A 17,173-nucleotide genomic window follows, 5' to 3' on the forward strand; every position below is an offset into this window, starting at 1 on the left:
TACAAGTGATAACAAACTACTAATAACAAAATATGTTTGACTGCAACAACAACAACAACAAAAAAGCAATAATAGTTTCCATTTAAGAGCAGAAAATGTGAGTTTTTGATGTACATGTCAGTCAGTGTTAGTGTAATTAGGCATGCGTGTATATGTGTGTGTGCATGAGGGTGATAGTAGTTTACTGTATTGACCCTTGAGCAATAATAAAAATGTATCACAGTGAGTAAAACAAGCTAAATCATGAACAATAATACAAAAGGAGGAAACCCCTTTACAAAACAGCAGTTAAATGTTAAACATAAACATCTTTTGTAACACTTTATAGACATACAAGTTTTTACCAGGTGGAAGGAAGCATTCCATAGTTTAGTTCCCCTAAATCTCTATTGAAAATTGACCTCCAAGAAGTCAAGAATTTCAGATGGTGAAAATCTGATGATTTACAAGTTAAGTGTGAATGCAGCTGTGAATTAGCTGTAAAATAAGCCATGAAGTGCAGACTTTTTTGCAACAATATGTGGAATCTATCATGTCTGACTTAGTACAATTTACTTTATTTCAATAAAAATGATTTTAAAAAAACTCAGTATGGGTTAGTAATGTACCTGTTGTCTACACGAGTAGCTTAAACCTTTCATAACTGGAAGCCTACAGGTAGAAATTACAAACTGTGATATTTTACGTCAATATAATGAGACGGAATAACATGATATTATAATTTTGATGTTCTTTTGATTGGACTTTGTGATTGATCTATGTTATTAATAGTCATTCATTCATTCAAACCTTTATTTAAGACTCCGGAAATCAGTTGAGGGACACCCTCATTTTCAGTGATGCTGATCATGAGCAAAGACACACAATCAATAAACAAAGAACCATCATGCACATCAGTTAAAACAGATATAAAATCATAAAAAACACAATAGCAATAAATGATTGCTAAAAGTAGAAATACAGGATGATACAGGAAGATCTGGAATAAGGCATTTCAACAGCCATAAAGGTGGCAGAGTGTCTGAGTTTAAGGACTTTTGCACATTATTCCATGTATAAGGTGCACTGTATGAGAGTGACATTCAGTTCTGATTAAGGAAGTGTGAAGCAACAACCTATTCTGTGAACGAGTATGATTATGTGAGTTAAAAGGGACATTATTAATGTGATATTTGTTAATAATTTGGGCTTGAAGTTTGAGGTAGGGACACAATAGTTCCCATTTTCAGCAGATAGTCCTTCCTTGTCAAGTCATATCTCAGTTTTTGAGTTGATCCATTTACTATAGGCCTTAATAGTAAAATATTTTCGTGCGGGTTTGGTCAGTGTGTCATGTTTATATAGCTTTAAGGAGAGATCGAGCTTGTCCTTGATACAACTAAGATATACACAGAAAGTATTTGTTTTGTGGTATATGAACTCCATAGAAGACATGCAAACAATATACAGGCACGTCATAATAACATTGCAAACATGTCCAATCACTGTCCTGTAACTGATAGCCTAAACCCAAAGGAAAAGGTTGTTCTTTTTCCTTCTCCCCTCTCATTTGTAATTGATCAATAAAGTTTGCAGTCCTGCCAGCTATGGTTTGTACAATGAAAGAAAAGAGACACATCTGTAGTGCAAAACTGACTCCCTACACATCATTTAATCAACATTTGTTTGTGTTTTACTTCTGACATTATAAAAGCAATGACCTATGCAATCGCGAGGTGAATGCAAAAATAGTTACTCAGAAAAGCCACAAAATGTGCAGATTATTAGCCTACTAAAAAAACCAAATTGTTATCGTCACGTAGTCTGTTGTCTCACATCATGCATTACATTTTTATTTTGACAGCAAACAGCAACTCAAAGGAAGTGTTGACACAGCAACCAGTTCACCACTATTGGTGTTTTCGCATAAACATGTGAAAGTACATTAAACAGATGCAAATTGTTCAGAGGAGGGCGGGCTGGTTGATTCTTTTGGACTCCTGTGAATAAATCTAGTCAGTATAATCATGTCAGAGTTGCTGCAGCATCAGTGGTTTTATAAGATGTTGACATTTGAATTGTATATTTCAATTAACCATAAATATGATTATTATACATTGACACAAGTTGCACAGTTAATTGTACTGTACATAATTTGATATAAAAGCACAGATTTTTTTCAAAGGATGTTTTTGTTCATGAAACGTGTGTCTGTACCTGTGAAACTTAGTCAGCTAGTCTTCTGGCTGGCATGAGCATGACACCTGGTGGTGGTTCCATATTAGTTTTTTTCTTTGTCTGACTTTTTTTTATCTTTGACCCTTAATTACAGTTGAATCAGACCTAGTAATAATTGTGCTGCTACAGTGAGGTTCAGTGGCACAATAGTAGCTCCACCTATTGGTAGTGAGACACTGAAACATCCAGCCTCATTCAGTTTCTAGAACAAGCTTTTACACTACCTTGAACCTTGCCTTGACGACTGAAATATACACTTTATCTTTCTGTTTTGACCAATACAATTACTTACATGTATAAATAAAACAATAAACCTTTAATGAAATTAAATGGGATGTTCTCATTACATTTATATTGCACATCACCATCTTAATAAGTACTGTGTACTTTAGCACTGCAACCAAAAAGTTGTATTCTTCATACAGAGCTAAAACTTTTTTTGGAACGTGAGGCATTTATTATGCCCTTTGGTGTCCTCCAGAGTGAATAATTAGACATCAAACTAATTTATATCATTTAAAAGGAGCACCTGGTTTTTCATACATCATCTAACCATGAATGCATTACTGAACGAACCCACCAGACACAGGCCCAGGAACCCAAAGTGTCAGGGCCCCCCTTGACTTTCACCTGCAAAATGTCACTCAAATTAAAACATACCGACCAGGTAGAAACTCAAAATGACCCCAAAGAGTCACAAAAAGACGACAAAGAGATGCAGAGGAACTTTAAAGAGTCACAAAATAACTACAAAAATGACAAAAACAACCACATAAACACAAATGGACTACAAAGAGGCATAAAATGACCAAAAAAGACACAAAATAACCTCAAAAACATGATACAACCAGAAAAATGAGACACAAATGAACAAAAAGATGCATAACAACTGCAAAGAATGACGCAAAACAACAAAAAAGAGGCAATGCCAACACAAAGTTTGTGTGTCTTGCTTATTTGTAGGAGAGGTCGTGGGGCATTTTGCATGTCTGTGCCCAGGCGTGCATTGTCTCATAATCCGCACATGCTCGATAGCAAAGACAATGCGTTCATCAACCATCCTTTTGGCAGAGGAAATCTATGCAACCCATGGTTCTGAAAAGGGGGCCCACTTGTATATTTTCATGCTGAATGGTCACATATTGGACACCATGAAAAGCCCATCCTTCGAGCCGGAGTTGAACCAGCGACCTAAGGATTCCTGTTATTATCATCCTACAGTCCTCCGCTCTACCAACTGAGCTATCGAAGGGAACAAACCAGTTACAAATGTTCAGCCTGTGCATAGATGCTGGAACGGATGCTTAATCCAAATATATTTTGCAAAGACTCCCCATTACAACACTGCATTACTGCATGGATGCTAAATGTTGCAAAACCAAAGTTAATTTAACCAAGATAATGCTTTTGACAAGTGTCGTTTATTCAGATGAAGTCAAGCAATACAACCCACAGCTCTGAAAGCTATGACGAGTCTCATTTTTTTATTCTGAATAGCCACACATTGGACACCAATGAAAAGCCTGTCCTTCGAGCCGGAGTTGAACCAGCGACCTAAGGATAACTGCTATCATCAACCTACAGTCCTCCGCTCTACCAACTGAGCTATCGAAGGGAACAAACCAGTTACAAATGTTCAGCCTGTGCATAGATGCTGGAACGGATGCTTAATCCAAATATATTTTGCAAAGACTCCCCATTACAACACTGCATTACTGCATGGATGCTAAATGTTGCAAAACCAAAGTTAATTTAACCAAGATAATGCTTTTGACAGGTGTCGTTTATTCAGATGAAGTCAAGCAATAGAACCCACAGCTCTGAAAACAAGAATGAGTCACACCTATTTATTCTGGATGGTCACACATTGGACACCATGAAAAGTCCATCCGGAATTGAACCAGCAACCTAAGGATACCTATTGTTATCATTCTACAGTCCTCCGCTCTACCAACTGAGCTATCGAAGGGAGCAAACAACTGTAAAATGCTCAACTTCTGCATGGATGCTGGAAATGATGCAAAACCAAGTTAATTTTGCAAAGACGTCACATCATAACATTCATAACAAATCTACAAAATGCCTGAATAAAATGTGAACAACTAATCGGAATAACCAAGATAATGGTTTTGACAAGTGTCCTTTTTTCAAATGAAGTCAAGCAATACAACCCACAGCTCTGAAAGCAAGGACGAAACACTTCTTTTTATTCTGGATGGTCACACATTGGACACCATGAAAAGTCCATCCTTCGAGCCGGAATTGAACCAGCGACCTAAGGATACCTGATGTTATCATTCTACAGTCCTCCGCTCTACCATCTGAGCTATCGAAGGGAGCAATCAACTGTAAAATGCTCAACTTCTGCATGGATGCTGGAAATGATGCAAAACCAAGTTAATTTTGCAAAGATGCCACATCATAACATTCATAACAAATCTACAAAATGCCTGAATAAAATGTGAACAACTAATCAGAATAACCAAGATAATGGTTTTGACAAGTGTCCTTTTTTCAAATGAAGTCAAGCAATACAACCCACAGCTCTGAAAGCAAGGACGAAACACTTCTTTTTATTCTGGATGGTCACACATTGGACACCATGAAAAGTCCATCCTTCGAGCCGGAATTGAACCAGCGCCCTAAGGATACTTGTTGTTATCATTCTACAGTCCTCCGCTCTACCAACTGAGCTATCGAAGGGAGCAGTGAAACCCCAAATGCTCAACTTCTGCATGGATGCTGGAAATGATGCAAAACCAAGTTAATTTTGCAAAGATGCCACATCATAACATTCATAACAAATCTATAAAATGCCTGAATAAAATGTGAACAACTAACTGCAATGACCAAGACAGTGCTTTTGACAAGTGTCCTTTTTTCAGATGAAGTCAAGCAATACAACCCACAGCTCTGAAAGCTATGACAAGTCTCATCTTTTTATTCTGAATAGCCACACATTGGACACCAATGAAAAGCCTGTCCTTCGAGCCAGAGTTGAACCAGCGACCTAAGGATAACTGCTATCATCAACCTACAGTCCTCCGCTCTACCATCTGAGCTATCGAAGGGGACAGACATATGTTGAAGTTTAGCCTGTCGATGGGTGTTGAAGTAGCTATTTGACCAAACTTTATTTTTCAAAGACTCTAGGTTACAAGGACTTAAATGTGACAGTTACGTGTCTTTGTCTACATAAATGCTCATTTAATATGGTTATGTTTTAACATTGATACGTTCATGACAAAGACACTGATTATTATGTGGTCAACAGGCATTATTTTGTCTGAAGAAATCAAACAAAGAAACCTACAGCTCTGAAAACAAGGCCCATTCACACATTGTCATTGTGAATGGTCACACATTGGACACCAATAAAAAGACCACCCTTAGAGCCAGAACTGAACCCAAAACCTAAGTATAATTGCTATCATCAATCCACAGTTCTCTGCTCTTCTAACTGTGCTAGTGAAGGGAGGGCGTTGTTCAGCCTCTGCATGAATGCTGAAACTGATACTTAACTGTTTATTTTGCCAAGACTAAAAGAATTTAACATTATGAACAGTTACAAGTCTTAGTCTACGTATAGAAACTATGCATGGATGCAGAATCTGATGCTTTGCTAAAGTTTGTTTGGCAATGACTCCATGTTACATAGAATTTGCTGTGACAATCACGTGTCTTTGTCTACGTATGTGGTCATTGAACACTGGCTCATTCATGACCAAAAGTACCTCAGAGACACAATAAAACCACAAGGAAACACAAATCCAAAAATCCACAAAAAAAATGCATAATAACTAGAATGAGGCACTAAACAACAAAAAAGAGTGTCTAGCTCCTCTTTAGGAGAGTGTGTGAGGCCTCCTGCATATCTGTGCCCAGGGGTGCACTGCCCATGCATTTAACGTCTCAGTATGTTTGTGACATTTGTCATTTAAATCAGCAGCTCTTACACTTTAAGAATATTATGTTAGCCAAAAAAGATACAGTGTTTAAAGATACAGTATTTAAGAGCTCTGGGGAAGCTGTAATGTGAAGTAATAGCCACTAGATGGCAGCAGCCAGCCTCACAATGCTAATGCCCACTGTCATCTAATCTTACTGAATCATAACCATCCATCAACACTAACAGTCTGATAATCAGAAATATCATATTCACATTATATGCAGTCTTATTAAAAAGATAATCAAGTAAATGATCGGTCAAAAAGAAGAATTGTTGATAAAGTTAATTAAAGGTTTGTCATCAAACTTTGGGCTTAATTGAGGTGTGGACCAGTGAAAAATGTTGGTGTTCACCTTTTTGTGACCTTTACTACACAAGCCATTGTATTTGTTACACAGCTGTGATGGAAACTTCTATTAGAGGCGGTGTGATTCCAGTGCCATGATGAACATGGACTGATAACACAGGAGGTGCATAATACGTAACATGGCCAAGTGATGATGTAACCATGTATTCAAAACCAACTTTACAGTGAAACTCCACCCGAGACCACTCCTGCATTTGTGTTGGTACTCGGCAGAGTGCTAAGATGTGTATCAGCTTGTTGAAACCTCTGACGCGTACAATATGTCGTCATTGAAAGCGTTATTACTAGGCGCAGCATTTTAGATATCACCAAGCTATATTCTGTGACATTTCCCATAAATATATTATAGGACCATGGGTCTTTCAGGGTCAAGGCTCAGTGCTTGTCAGTGCTTTTCAGCACACACACACACACACACACACACACCCTCCACCCGCTCTGAGCACTTCTCATCAGTATTCTCCCAGTGGTGCAGGATTAAACTGTGTCCGCAGCGCAGACAGCACAGGGACGGCCTCTCATTCCTCGGATTTCTGGGGCCCACCTCAAAGACCCAGAGGCTAACACTGGGGATTTCAGAACAACTGGAATCTTTATTCAATTATGTCTGTGGCCGCCAAGCCTGTCACCAGTGTGTTACCCCCCAGATCAAACCCCACAGTGCTGTCTTCTCAGGGGGAAGTCATGCAGGGGTGAAGCCAAATGAGGCTGTGCTGGTGTTTCTAATGAATATGTACAGGGAGCCTTTGCTGCTCTTGGAACAGCTCCTGTTACATTCATGTGAAACAACTGAAGGTCAGGTAAAACTATTCAATGAAGACTTTGTACACTGGCAAAGAAGAGGTTCAGGCAGCATAAAAGGCATTGTAAGTGTGGAAAATTTGATTTCTCATCAACATTTTTCTACTCAAAAACAGTAAGATAACCATGCAGTGACATAGTAAGACATCTCACTTAAATCATCAATTGTTGACATGGCTTCTATGAATCTGATTGTTTGTCTGTGTTCACTGTCAATGGCAGCCTTTAAGGGTGTTTGCCAGCCTTCGGCTCTTTCATTTCTAAGAAAAGGTCTAGTGTGTAGGATTTAGTTCTGGGGACAACATGGTGCACTCTGTAGAAGAGGACACACTCTGTATGTAGATATAAACCTCTCATTCTAAGGTAGCAAAAACACAACAATTCTTATTTTCAGGTGACTACAAACTAATAAAAAACATAGTTATGAATATTATATACCATTTCTACCAGTAGGTGCCCATAAATCCTACATACTGGACCTTTAACCTCCTGAGATCCGAGCTTTTGTTTAGTATGCATTTGTAATTTCTCCTAACTATTTGGGATTGGTGGGACCTGATGAGTAAAAACTAAGCATTGTCTTTGAGAAGTATGTAGTTTTGGGGAAAAAAAAATGCTTTCCTCCTATGAGGACGATGGATTTATTTTTGATAGTAACAAGTGTGTAATTAGGTAAAAAAAACAACAACAAAAAAACCAATTTATTTCAATAACTGAAGATTGTCGTGCAAAAACAAAATGCAAACAATGTGACATTTGTTCAATGTTTTATAATTCTATCAGTTAGGGGTCACTGTTCATGTCTAAAACTGTTAAACTGTTCATTTCATGGCTGTGCAAAAGCAAAATTGCAAATAATGCAGCATATCTAAAAGCCTCGTGATTTGTTTGTTCGCTATATGAATTTTCCTTGCTCTATATTCCAAGTTAGGAATGTCCTTTTTGTATGTAGGAACAATCCCTCACAGCTAACTGGCCTGTGTAAAATGCTGTGATAAAGTAATGTTTAAATGTCCTCAAACAAGATGATTATAAAGTCCAGATGTCCTCAAATGAGTAGCTACTTCCTATTAAACAACGATTCAGCTTCTTACTTTTTCTCAAATTGGTCAAAGTTGTATACCATATCAAACCACAAATGTCATTAGTCATTAATGAACATGTTTTAGCAATAAAATTTGGTCAGGTTTTGCACTTTGGCAGAATTGGCTGTCACCTTGTTTTTACATGGATTAGTGTATTGGGCTTTTGCTACCACTAGATGGCACAAAAAAGTGTCTATGGCAGAGGGCAATGGTCAAAGTTAAGGTATAAGGTCAAACGTTGAGGTATAAATTGCAGCAAACCCAAAATGCCTTATTTTTATCATAATCTAACACACTATAGCTGTCAGAGGGGTCTCGCCTGTCTGTTGGATTGGGTTGCGATAGACAAAAGATGCATCATAATGCAACAATAGAACATAGCCTTTTGTTTTTAGTGTTATTCTGAGGAAGAAAACAGAGGGAGGCAAAGGTGGAAGCAGACACAAGCCACACCTTATAAAAGATGACATAAAGAGAGAATGACTAATCAAGAATGTGCCACACAGCTGTTCTGATTACGCTGTTCAGGTGTTGTTCAAGTCCCGAAGTTCTTGTGGAATTCCCCTGAAATGTAACCTGGCTATGACACACAACTGGTCTTGAAAGACACGACATTATTACAGAAGATGAAACTGGCACATGAAGCTCTCTGCTGGTCTGCATGTTGTTGTGTAGCAACAGAGCGAATTCCTTGGTATGGTGAGCATGATGCAGTGTAGCAGCCCATTAATCAAACTGAACCACTGAGCGGATCCATTATTTGTGTGTTTGTGTGTGACTCTCTCTTTACTCTGCAGTAAATTACTTTCCAAGCAATATAAACTTGTAGGGACAGAATTTCTCCCACTGACACAAGCAGAAGGTCAGGGTCGCAATCATGGTTTCACGTTTATTTGAACAATGAAAGTACATTCAAGAATATAACCTTTGGTTCTTAAAACTTCTCGACAAAAGATGAAAAGACCAAAATGTGGCTTTAAGTGCCAGCGAAGCCTTCTTATTCATGTCCCATATTCAACCATAACCGAGCCTCCATCTGAGACTTGATGCTGAGATTGCTTCACAGCTGTGGCTGATTTCTCCTCCACCCGTTCTTGGACTCTTGTGAATCATTCATTCAAATGGCTTTTAATTATAGCTTGAAACCCTAATCTTCCTAAACTGCCTGTTTGTGTTTCTGCAAACAATTATTCTTCAAAGTTGAACCCTATTGTCGATGACGGATGAGTTCTTGACAAGAGCAAGACTTTCAGTAAACGCATTTACAGCACATGAAAACATGTAGTTTAGTGTTTTGACAAAAGCATGATCCTGTAGTTCCCTGTTTGGGACAAATGAGCTTTTCTTCCTGAATAAAGTCAGTGTAAAATTGATGTTGAGCTCAGCATAAGCACTACCAGTGATGGAGAGGAATTAAGTAGATTTACTCAAGAACTGTGGTTGCACTTTACTTGAGTGCATTTTATGTAACTTTATTCCCTTTTATCACTTGTTTATTCTACATTTTACTTACATTACTTTGGTACTTGTACTTAGACTTTCACCTGTATGTAAAAGGACAGTTTTTTACATCTTTTCTGTAGTGCTGTTTTCTCAATCTAGATCGTTTTGTTGCTAGTTGCCGAATGTTGGAGACACTGGCCGTAGAGATGGGCTGCCTTCTGTCCAATATAATGAATGTAGATGGCACAGATGTGGTGCTAAAAAAAGCATTTGGAAAAACTCAAAAGCAATGTGTACAAAATTGACTCACTGCTTTCTAGAAGATTTCCATTTGATGCAATGGTGCTGCAATAAAAAAGGGGAGTCGGGTTCGAGAATATCACTCAGTGCAAACATCAAATAGTGTCAATAACATCATCAGATGATTTCCAAAAGTCATGACCCAGTTACTCAAGATAATCCCCAGACCTTGGTATGAGCAGTTTCATGTAGGAACTATTTGTTTTCCACCAAACTACTAACCACTAACCACTAACCATATTGCAATGCCAAAGAAAGCGTGCGCCAACTCATGGACGAGAAGCCTGTGCTCACCACAGTGCTTCAGTCTTGGTGTCCTCTTTGGCTGACCTTTAGCGTTAGCTTGCTCAGTGGTGCTAGGTAAGCTAGCAGTAGATGCACTTTCCCTTCTACGCAGTGATGCAGTTGGTGGGTGTAGCTTGGTAGAAAGAAAATAGTTCCTACATGAAACTGTTCACAACAAAGTCTGTAGATCATCTTGAGTAACTGGGTCAATGTTTCTGGAAAGAGACATTGCTGTTGAGTTTTTCAGATGTATTTTTTGGCGCTTTGAGCATCACAAGCCGAGTGCCATTTAGTTCCATTATATTAGAGAAACGTCAGACATCTCTACAGCTGATATCTCCAGTACTCGACAGCTACAGGTAAGAGGAGAAATATGTATTTTTGGTTTTGGGGTGAACTGTCCCTTTAATTGTTTTTACATTGTGGCAGCTTAAAGCAAGTGTAAGGTGAGAGTATTTCTTCAGTTTCATCAGACTCTGCCTGTCTGCCCTGACTGGGAGAGCAAGGTAAACAATGTCACAGAGATTTGTTTACATAAACATCTATCGTAGACCTGGTGACTCAGGCGCTGTGACACATCACCTTCAAATGTTAATCCCCAGCAACACTGCTTAAAACAGAACCTAACCCTAAATTACCTTGGAACAACCACTTGAATTTTTGTGGTTAGCTAAATATGTCAAGCGATAGCGACGTGAAACCAGTCATATAGCGTTACAGCTGTTTGAAGAACATGGGTGGGGGTGGTTATATTGGACCTTTACCTAGTTGTGTTTGGGTCTACTGAACTTTCTTTACACAAACACACAAGCAATTCCTGTTGGGATCAACTTCCAAGAAGAGGAATAACAACAACAATGTTCCAGCTATAAACACAAAGACACACAGCGTGATGATGCTTTGTTCACGTCAGCAGTGTGACGAACTCCTGAGGTTCCTCTCTCTGCCATGGGTCTCATGATCCAGCTTCCTCAGCAGACACAAAGAAGCTGGTCACACAAGGACTCTCTTGTCCGTATCCTTTGGACTGTGTTTATATAAAAACAGAATTGCGGCCTGTGTAATGACTAAGAAGGTCAAAAGGTGGTCAGGATCAGTTCCCTCAAGTAATCCCACCGCTCCCCCGACTCTCCTGCCCACATCCAGCTGAATAAAACAACAGCAACTAGTTTCAATCAGACAGTCAATAGTAACATTGACCTGGCTTGCATCAACATTGATTTCAGACGCTTAAAGTGAAAGTGTGAATGAGCAAACTCCATTCATGAGCTATAGCCACGAGCATTTAATCATTTCACTCACACTAATCAGACACAAGTATTGGATTTGTTTTTCAAAATAAAATAGCCAGTGGAGAGATGAATTAAGCCTCAGTCTGCTGTAGCAGAGTGTGTTAAACATCAATTACGAATACTATTTAAGCTAAAGAACCATAACATTAACATTATCTATGAAAATCTGCTTCATAAAGTGTCTTTATGAGCGTGATTTTACAGTAAATCTCTGCACTGCTCATTTACATTTCAGACATCCCCCATAATTATTTTCATGTACGCTCAACATTATAGTAATCAGATAATATCATAATGTTGTATTCAGTCTTATCAGTCATTGCTTCAGTTGAAGCTTGTCTCTGACTGTGTTTACGAAGAAAAAGAGCAGCCACTGTACAGTGACTGCATTAACAGAAGGCCTGACTATGCATTATGTATATGTGTGTGAGAAAACCTGGAGTGGGTGGCTACTCTGGACAATCCATGCAAATATACATGTAAACAGTCCATAGGGCAGTCCTGAGGAACGCACACTGTTTTGTCATCAAAAGAAGTAATCAGTGTAAAACTAAATGTATTAAAACAATATCACCAAAACAATAGTGCTGCATTGTGGATCAACTAACCATCAGACTGGAGGGAGTAAACATCAACCTTAAGATACTCACTTTGCTATGTGCCTAGCATCTAAACATTGCCAGACATAGTTTGCAATCAGCTGGGGAACTAATTGGAACATTTAGAGGCGAGAGCCAGATGTCTCCCTTAGAGGTTGGTGAGGACGAAAGCATCCCAGTAGCTCACCTTCTAGGTGCGACCTAGCACCTAGATAGTCCTTGACAGTGGTTCGCGTTTGAGTCCAAGCTGCAGGCATTTTCTGCATTCTGTCCCCCCTCTCCCCCCTTTTCGGTTGCTCTATAATAAAGGCAAAAAAGGCCAAGTTAAATCTTTAAATAATCTTTGAAAGAAGTTGGAGGAGACCAAAACAGAGTAAATATTTGACTTACCTTCATCAGGTGGACAGAAACATGACTCCAAATGATGCTAATGTTGCTCCATGTGTGCAACATGGGTAAAGAGGCACTTTGCTAAGATTTTCTATATATCAGTGATAATAATTCATTCATTTTCTGTAACTGCTTGTCCTGTTGGGGGTCGCAGGGAGGCTGGAGCCTATGCCAGCTGACAAGAGGTGGGGTACAACCTGGACAGGTCACCAGACTATTGCAGGGCTGACACATAGAGACAGACAACCATTCATGCTCACATTCTCACCTACGGACAATTCAGAGTTACCAACCTGCATGTCTTTGGACTGTGGGAGGAAGCCGGAGTACTCAGAGAAAACCTACACTGACACGGGGAGAACATGCAAACTCTGCATGGAGGGGCTCCCACACCTGTGAGGTGACAATGCTAACCACTGCACCACCATGCTGTCCTAATTATAATGCCTATTAATGTTAATAATAATTAATTTTGATAATTACAGCATTATTTAAATTATTCAGATGGCTTAAATTTTTGTTTAATAAAAAAAAATGCACTGTCCAACTAAATATTTGTACAGTCTGTGTTATGCTTTCTAGAATATTTCCATTTGATCCATTTGATAGAATGGTGCAGCAATAAAATACACTGAGTCTTGGGTTTGAGTATATCACTCAGTGCAAACATTATTTGTTTTCAATAACAAAATGATACATTATATTTATGATGCCATCAGACAGTGTGGAAAAAGATGATTTTAAAACCATGTAAATAGGAAGTTAAAGGAAACTGGATGTTGGGCATGATGGGTACATCAACACTGATGTGCTATCAGCTGTATCAATATGATAGTCTGATTGATATACTACTGTAATTCCCAATGCTGCAAATCATCTCACTGATTGATTCAAGTTTTAGCCAGAAAAGTTGTTAAGTGACAAACGCCTGAAGTGTACCTCTCCCTGTGACTGTGACACATGGGACAATGTGGTCCACAGTAGATTAAATGTACATAGAAAGACAGTCAGTGAGTCAGATTGTTGTTTTCCGCCCCAGGAAACTAGATGTATGTGGGACATTGGCTGCCTCTGGGTCTGGCTGGAAAAACCTCTCACCCTCGAGACCTTTCCACAGGGCTCTCAGCTGCCAACTACACACACACACACACACACACACACACACACAAACAACTTGGACACATAAATGCGCCGAATTCTATCTACAGCATCCTCAACCAAGCTGGTGTGCTGGTGTGTGTCAGTGTGACCACACAGCGATGCAGGGAGTCGTGTGGCTGGCGTCACTCTGTGGTAAATTAGTAGTCATGTTATAAACAGATTATTTTAAGTCTCTGATTACGTGCGTACCAAATGATGGCTTAGCTTAAACACCAGTGACTCTGCCCAAGTGTCCTCTCTTTGATTACATAGAGGAGGTCTGAACGGTAATTATTATACTGAAGAAAGTTGGGCAGAATGATTTCCAAAAAGGATAAAGGTACCACTAAACCATCTACCACTGAATCTTCTGTAAGTGCGATGACAAGGTTGTCAAATGGGATTACTAAAGCTGCTAATGTTTAAAATTCATAAAAATAGACTCAAATAATGCACTTTTTCAAAACAGTACTTGCACTTTTATGTGATTCTATACCTCTTACTCACTACATTTCAAATGGAAAAATTGTACTTTTTGCTACACTATTTATTTAGCAGCTATAGTTACTGGTTACTTCTTAGTCTCACATGACCAGCCTCCCTTACTTCGAAATGGGAGTCTGGGAACATTCGTCTTTCGTTTTATAATAGAAATGGGTGGGGATATCCAGATCACGTGACGGTGTTGCCATAGGTACGGCACGCTGTAAATCCTTAATTTCTCCAATCTTGTGGACATTGCAGCTCTGCAATACAGCTGAATCAATTGAAATCATATCCATTTTAATCTCTTCTTGCGATGCACTGAACACTTCCTTTGCTGTTGTACCACGGACAACAATTCGGGGGACAGCAATGCCGGTGTAGGCAGGTGTAAGGCAAAGCTAATCAGCCGTTGGTCGAGGAAGTACGGAAATACACGGATTTGGATGCAATCACATCACTGCCGCTGGGAGTCAGCACTAGTTGTATTGTAACTTTCCTATGGGAATGTCCACAAACAAGAGAGTCAGCCAGCGTGCTGACGTCATCAGCGTTTGTGTAAGAGACTAGTTACTTCTTAGATTTCGATTGAACGTGATAAAACCCTGAAAAATATGTTATGAAACAGTGGTTCCCAACTGGTCCAGCCAAGTGGTCCAGATTGCTCCTTGGTTGTTAGTTCAAGGTCGACACAGTTTAATATATTCAGTGTCATACTTGCATTTAGACATGTCATCAAGCTAGTTTGCTGTCCCTATTATGTAGCTGTCCATTAGCCACTCACTCTACAGCAGGAAACAGCACTTTGAAATATAAACTCTGTGCTGGAAATTTCATGTGCTTCAAATTGAAGTGTGTTTTGTACGAACTTGACACATTCATGAGTCACTTGCGGTCCATTCAGAACGGACCCACAAACCACTTTTGGACTGGGACCCCCCCAGTTGGGAACCACTGCTATAAAATACTTCTAAAATGTAAAACATACAACACAAAATGAAACCAGTGTCTAGTTGGGGCTGCCATGTTATCTTTCCAGATGTCTTTGAGTTGTTCGTCGTTTCACCAAAAGAGACATCTCACATGGTTTCTTTCCAATAAGTGTTTGAATCCCGAAATGGGAAAACTTTTCAAAATTTCACAAAAAAGCAAAGATTCAGTCCAAAGTCCAACAAATTTATACAAATTTGTTCTTCTGTCTTTGTTCTTTGGATGTCCTTATGAGGGGGTCTGACCACTAAGTTGGGGACCACTGGACAAAACTGCCTAACTGTATATAAAGTAGTTAAAACCAGCTTCAAGTTGATCTGCTATCAAAATGAAAATGCTGCTTACACGTTGATGCATCAGTATGAGCAATCTAATAATGTTATATATTTTAACATATCAGTCAAAGGCACCACAGGTTTACATAATGAGTACTTTTACTTGTAGTGCAGTGTTGTCTTTGTAGTTTTACTTAAAGATATACATGCAAGGCATTCCTAAAAATCAATACAGAATGAATCCCTTTCAATCATCACTTATGATCCACTGAAGTGTGTGATGGTGTATTTTTCTGGATATTTACAGGTGTGTACCCCCACAGCACTCAGGTGAGGTCAGGGCTTTACATAAAGGTAGAGACTAGGTGCCAGACCGTAGGCAGCAGGCATGGAGACAGGAGACAGAGTGCTGAAAAAAAAAAAAACAACAAGAGTGAATCACGGGCTGGTTTTTACTTTGCTTTTCGCTGGCTGCTTACACACAGTAACTGATAATTCCTGTGTATTGTGTACCTTTAAGTGAAGGGTCTGAGTGGCCTACTTCTTCCAGCATTAATGCAAGTAATATTTCAAGTGGCTATAATGGCTTTCTGATTAGTTTCCGGAGTGCACCGTCAGGCATTTTCAAGATTTCCCTGTCCATTTCCCTCTCCACCTTTCTCAGGATGCAGCCGATGTTTCCGTGTACCAACAGGAAATGAGGAGTGTTAAATGCTCCTGTGTGTCGCACCAGGGTAACGCTAAGGACTACATGCCTCAGTTTTTCTGCTGGACCCCGTCCAGCCATTAAAACAAATGAAATCACCTCTGCATGCATCATACACTCAGACACAGAGGGGAAAAGGGTGGAGGGTGAGCTACACCCTCTTTGCAAACCTCACCAGCCTCCTGAGTCTCATAAACACACGTGCACTTTCTCTTTGCTACCAGGCTACACCGTATCATTTTGGGAAGGCAAAATGTGGGTGTAGTCTGTCTCTGGTGCAACCACGGCACAGAGCTGGTTGGAGACATGGCTGTGGCAATGCCTTAATAGGAACTATGACTGTTTGTGTTAGTCAGAGAGAGTTCAGTGGAAAGAAAAGTGGCGATTAGAAAAAAAATTGCATCACCAAAATTGCATGATGTATACTGTGGTGGGGGGGACTGGTGGATCACAGGGTAACAAAAAATACTGGAGGTTTAACTAGAAGACACATGTAAGAGTGAGAAAGCAGACATCATAAAACACGTGGAGATTATAGAGGTCAAGCCAGCATTGACCTTTCACGCTGACCTTTAACTAGTTGGCCATCAGTGAGAGAAGGTGACCCACAACTTTGACCCTGTATAGGCCATGCTGTTCCCATGACAGAGCCCCTGAGGTTATCCTAAATGACCCAAAACAACACTTCATATAATGTAAATAGCCTATTTCATAGTTTAAAGATGAGAAAGTCACAGATTAGAGTCTACATTTAACAGTATGTCCACATTCAGCCAATTAAATTTAAAAACACATCCCAGTCCGCCATCCTCACTAAACCTCTCACCCACAAATGGAGCTCACCCAAAACC

General features: G+C 39.4%; 4 non-coding genes across 4 annotated transcripts; all 4 read right to left on the reverse strand.

Annotated features, from left to right (window-relative positions):
- Positions 1-3,380: 3,380 nt before the first annotated feature.
- Positions 3,381-3,469, reverse strand: trnay-gua (transfer RNA tyrosine (anticodon GUA)). Its single transcript is given in 2 exon segments — positions 3,381-3,416; positions 3,433-3,469. It is a non-coding gene; the product is annotated as a tRNA-Tyr (tRNA).
- A 274-nt stretch (positions 3,470-3,743) lies between these two features.
- trnay-gua (transfer RNA tyrosine (anticodon GUA)) lies at positions 3,744-3,832 on the reverse strand. Its single transcript is given in 2 exon segments — positions 3,744-3,779; positions 3,796-3,832. It is a non-coding gene; the product is annotated as a tRNA-Tyr (tRNA).
- Positions 3,833-4,464: 632 nt separating this feature from the next.
- On the reverse strand, positions 4,465-4,553 carry trnay-gua (transfer RNA tyrosine (anticodon GUA)). Its single transcript is given in 2 exon segments — positions 4,465-4,500; positions 4,517-4,553. It is a non-coding gene; the product is annotated as a tRNA-Tyr (tRNA).
- Positions 4,554-4,831: 278 nt separating this feature from the next.
- Positions 4,832-4,920, reverse strand: trnay-gua (transfer RNA tyrosine (anticodon GUA)). Its single transcript is given in 2 exon segments — positions 4,832-4,867; positions 4,884-4,920. It is a non-coding gene; the product is annotated as a tRNA-Tyr (tRNA).
- Positions 4,921-17,173: the final 12,253 nt, after the last annotated feature.

The sequence above is a fragment of the Epinephelus fuscoguttatus genome, linkage group LG18 (genome assembly GCF_011397635.1).
Source record: "Epinephelus fuscoguttatus linkage group LG18, E.fuscoguttatus.final_Chr_v1".
Lineage (NCBI taxonomy): Eukaryota > Metazoa > Chordata > Actinopteri > Perciformes > Serranidae > Epinephelus > Epinephelus fuscoguttatus.